Here is a 5,202-nt window from a genome sequence, read left to right on the forward strand (position 1 = left end):
AAAATGCCTACAAATTTTGAAAGATTCATGCCCTATTTGGCATGAAATTTCAGAAAAGGCGGAACCCTAAACACCGAATTTTTCGTGATCCAAAAACAACAAATTTTTCCACCATTTAATCCTTGAAAAAGCTGAATAAAGCTGTTTATAGCCTGCAAATCAGATCACATGCCAAAAAAAACAAGAAAAATGATAAAAAAATGACAAATTTCAAAGAATCCCATGAAGAATACTGTGCAACCCGTGTTCTTCACGGACTCGCCGATTCCGCACAGTGAATCGGCGAGTCACTGTGCGGAAACGTCCGGTTCTCTCTAGAACGGGACGATTTCCGATTTTTTCACCGATCCGGTCCCTTTTTCGAGATTTCCGAGTCGAACTGGGCGAGTCCGGTTCGACTCGGCGTTTTTTAAAACGCTCGATAAAAGTATCTAACAAAAAAGCTGACAATGTGAGTAAAAATTTAAAGAAAAAAGAAAAGGTGACGTGGTATAACAACTATGGATAAAAGTATCTAACAAAGTTTTGGGAAAACCAAAAATGACAGATACCCTAAGGGCTTCAATAAAAACCCAAAAGTGCATTCAAGGCACATGGAGGTCGCAAGCACTTATGTGAGAAGTACCTCCAATGTCTCTCCATTCCCCCTGAGAAGACCAATCTGAGCTATACAAAAGTGGCCTCAAGCAAAAGGATATGCGCAAACCATGCAAGTAGAAGAGATGTGCAAGGAAGGCAAAAGGGACCAGTCATTTCATGAATGACGAGTTACAGGTTATGGCCCATGGCCTTGAGGTGTGAAATGGAAAGAAAGATGTTCATTCTAAGCAAAAGAAGAGCACTCATCCCATGACAAAATTTGAAGTTACAAGTTGCAGCCGACCTCAAGTTACATAAGAAGAAAGAAGGAAAAACATTCATCTTCAAACAGAAATAAAGGGGCGGCACGTTATGCTCGAGGCCTTAAATAGAGAAAAAGAAAGGGAGGGAAGCGCCCTCAACGATCTCGAAGGGCTTCACGAAACATCACCATCGTCGATTCTTGTAGGATGCCTGTATGCGCTCCTCAACTTTAACCACTTCTAGGCTAAGCCATTCTGCAACTCATCCTTATGGGTCGTTTGGGACCTTGTAGATAAATATCCAGAATATTTATATACCATCTTTTGTGGGGGCGAGGTTGTTTGGCTGAACTTTTCAAGCCAAAACTCGTTTATTCATATCACCAAAATGGCCAAAACGCCTATAGAGAAAATTCAATGAAAAAGGTGGAATGACTTAACGCCGCTCGTTGGTTCAGTCGGGCTTTATGCTCACTGTCCCTGTGCAGAGCCCTTGAGAACGCCATTGATGCAAAAGTCGTGCTGCCCTGTGTTCACCAAAACAGAAGACAAGAACCACCAGAAACCATTGCTCATAACATTATCAGCAGATTGAGCTCCATTGTTGCTGAGGTTTTCTCTGAGTCGCCAACCTCCCAGTGGCCATGAAAACCATAGCTCCAGGTATGTAATGGCTGTTCTGTGAACTATTTTCCCCTAAAAAATCTCGAAAAAAAGGTTACCTTATGAGTTATTTTGTTTCTATCTTGCTAGGGCACTGTTGGTTTTTCAATCTATGAGATTTCATGAGTTTTGGAGCTATTTTCTGACTGTTTTCCCCATTATGAGATTTCTTTATCTATGGATTTGTTTCTTGCAAAGTTTGTGATTTGTGGCCATTTTTTGGGAAAATTTTGATGAGTTGTGGCTTTTCGTTGATTTTTTTTTTTGGGGGGGATTTTTTCTTATTATAGTTTTCTCTCTATTTCTATTTGAAGTTTAAAACTTTGCAGTTTGTTCTTCCACCCACTGTTTCTTGACTCTGTATCATCTCTCTCTCTAAATACTTTCTCTCTATGATCTTTGTGTCTCACGAGTATCTTCTCTGGTCTCTTCTCACTGTAACACGGGAGGAGCTGAACTCTGAGAACAGAGCAATTAGCATCTACTCTCTCTCTCTGTCTCAGTGAAGGAATACTGGAAAAGAGTAGGTTAATCAGTTCGTTATTGAACTAAAGATATGTAAAGCTTTTCTGAGTGTTCCATGTACCTTTTCAGATAAAAAATTCGAGAGTTCAGATTTTTGAGAAGTGGGTATTGAATTTTCGGTGAATATGTTTCCACATTTTACATGCCAATTTTTTTTTTGGTCTGTAAATAGTTCTTGGAATTGGGTGCTAAAGTTTAGGATATTATTAGCGAATGTGGCTTTAAATTTGAATAATTGGTACTTGCGGTTTTCAGGATCGTGATTCTTCTTCTGGTTGCAGGATTTTCTGCTTCCCATGTGATTGCTTACTGTGAATCTGTGAACTCGAGCATTGGAAGAAAATTTGGATGGAGTTAGAAAAGAATTATTGGGCTCTTGTGAGCCTTATGTTTGATTCATCTTTTGATTGCCAATGAAAGTTGGGACTTGCTTTTGATAAGATATTTCTGCTCCTGTAACTATGTTGTTATAGCACAAGGAATAGGTTGGTCCTTAATCCTTCATTTTGGAGTCCCAAAAGCAAGTCATTGTTGTTTGGGTCAAACCAATTAAGGAGACATATTTGGAAAGGTTGGTTTCTTGGATTTCTTCCAGCCTACTCCTCATCAGGTCACGTTGGTCCGCATTGATGTGTTTTAGAGATATGGCTGAAAGGTTTGGCACCTCTTGTGAACTTCACTAGAATAAGTTGCAATGAACCTCGATTTGCTTCATCTATTTGTAAAAGAAAGAATTGTCAGAACTTTGGATCTTTTTGTGGTAACATTATAACAGTCTAAGAAAATGTCAAATGGCTATTGAGAACATTAAGGAGAGTGTGAAGCTAGCGGACTACTGTTTGATAATTGGTGAAGTTGAGGAAGAAGTTCGTTTATGCATTCTCCAAGGAAAGGTTTCATTCCCCGAAGAGCAAAGAACTGGATGGCCATTACGTTTTTTCAACTTTTTTATAATTTGGTGATGATGGGTCCTTCCAGTTAATGGATTTGTACCCTTGGGAGTACGAAAGCAGTCACCCATTTTCCCTTTTACTGTGGAGGATATATGGTAGGGGTGCTTGAGGAGTCTTTGGATCCATTGAAAGCTCAAATGGTGGAGTGTTCTTATTATCTTATAGGGTGATTATTGAAAGTGATTGTTTGGCTATACATAAATCTTAATTGCCTTGCCTATCTCATTTTTGTTGTTTGGCACCGGTGGACATGCCTTGCTTTTCTGATTTTTGTTGTTTGGCACAGGTGGACATGCCTTGCTTTTCTGATTTTTGTTGTTTGGCAAAGTTGGACATTTGATAGCACGTAGTTTTGATTTATTAATAAGTAAAGATTATTTCTGTTTTAGAAATATATAGTGGTTTGACATATGGGGTGCTCCTATTTGGCAATTTAATGGAACTTATGCATTATTAGAAAATGCAAGTAAAGCAGTGTAAGGTGGGGTTTGGCTATTGAAAGTAATTTCTTTTTTTTATACTTTTGCTTCCTAATTACCTTTTTTTTTTGTACCCAGAATGAAAGTCTGGGACCATACACAAGGGATAGATCAGTTGACATTCATGGAAACCCTGTCTTGAGGAACAATACAGGCAACTGGAGAGCTTGCACTTTATTCTAGGTATCCTTTGCTAAAACCATGGTTTCTGTAAACTTATGATTCTCTTTTTCCTTTTATTCGTTCGCAAGTCGTAGACAACGTGATTAACAATTGACCTTGTACAGAACAGAGTTCTGTGAGTGCATGGCCGTCTCTGGAATTGGTACAAATATGGTCATTTATCTCACTAAAATCCTTCATGAAGACCAATTGCAGTGTTCTCTACAATTTACTTCATTGTACGTATGAACCATCAAAAATGCAAATGGCCCATTAAGCCATTCTCTTTTCTTTTTCTTTCTGATTATTACAAGGCATTCTCTTAATTTGTGCTTGCAACTAGAAGTATCGTTAGAGGGAGAGACCCCTTGTGCAGCCAATAAAGAAGAGACTATCATGTGAGAGAGAGAGAGAGTAAGAAAAGGGAATAGAGTATGTGTTATCATGTGATGGGGTATGGTAGACTCTATCATGTTTTCATAGGGTATGGCAATGGATATGTAGGCACACCAAGGGATTCGGCGCACATTATAAGGTATGTGCAGACACGTATGTGTGTGTGAGATATATGGGTAGATAGATAGATAGAGAGACAGAGAGATGAGTTTAGTGAAATGCTTGGATGATCAAATAAATTCTTATATTACTTTCAAGAGGACCGACTATTCTCTTCAGCACTTTACCCCAAAGTGCGTGAAAGTTCTATGGAATTTGATAGTTGTGATGGGCCTTGTACACCATGTCAACATTGTACCAAACGTCTTTCATTGTTATTGTAAATATGATGGAATTCAAGGTATTTTTATTAAAAATATTGGTCATTCTATTTTGGGAAAAGTTATATAGAGCCGACGCTTTAAACGATCAAATTTGAGCCTACCTCAAAAATTTCACTAGAAAATGTTGTTTTGATGCCCAAATATTATCAAATTGATCATCTTGACATCAAGATGCATGGACATGAGAAAAAAATGGATTTCAAGTTTTGAAAATAGTGTATTTTGTAATGCATTTTTGGATCGTTAATTTACAAGATTTTCAAGTTTTCATAGATGTGTCGATCTACACTATTTGTAAAGCTTTAAACTTTATAAATAAAGATAAAAATGTATTTTAAGGCTATCACAAAGATTTCTAATATTGAAATTGCATTTCTTGACACTATTTGAAGATAAGCTCTAATTTGATTGTTTAGAGCCTAGGCTCTATACAAACTACACCTTTCTTTTTTATCTTAAATTTATAATAAGCAGCATCATAGGTTTGTGACACAAAGGACACAGTAAAAGCTGTATTGTTCTATAATAGGTGTTATGTATATCATGTAATCTAGAAATAACTTATCATGGATTGTGTTCGTAGAGAGTGAGCGAGAGAGAATCATAATTTGACCTATAAAATTACCGAAAAATGTGAGCTGAACCATTTAATTTATTTCTTATATTGTTGATAACTTATTTCCAAACAATATTTTTAATTGGCCATGTATTAGTACGGAATCAACTTATAGAATCAGGGGCTAAATTGCATTAATAGCAAACAGCCAAAACCTGGTTCTCATTTTCTTGGTACCAAACA

General features: G+C 37.3%; 1 long non-coding RNA gene across 2 annotated transcripts; it reads left to right on the forward strand.

Moving 5' to 3' along the window:
* Positions 1-728: 728 nt before the first annotated feature.
* LOC110007267 (uncharacterized) lies at positions 729-3,915 on the forward strand. 2 transcript variants are annotated; one of them, XR_002280947.2, is made up of 4 exons: positions 729-1,505; positions 2,312-3,149; positions 3,541-3,645; positions 3,750-3,915. It is a non-coding gene; the product is annotated as an uncharacterized LOC110007267 (long non-coding RNA). The 2 variants fall into 2 exon arrangements; XR_016052446.1 differs by having other exon boundaries at positions 2,312-2,685.
* The last annotated feature ends 1,287 nt before the right edge of the window (positions 3,916-5,202 follow it).

Source organism: Amborella trichopoda, chromosome 3 (assembly GCF_054954075.1).
Source record: "Amborella trichopoda isolate Santa Cruz 75 chromosome 3, AtrichopodaSantaCruz75HAP2 v2.0, whole genome shotgun sequence".
Classification (NCBI taxonomy): domain Eukaryota; kingdom Viridiplantae; phylum Streptophyta; class Magnoliopsida; order Amborellales; family Amborellaceae; genus Amborella; species Amborella trichopoda.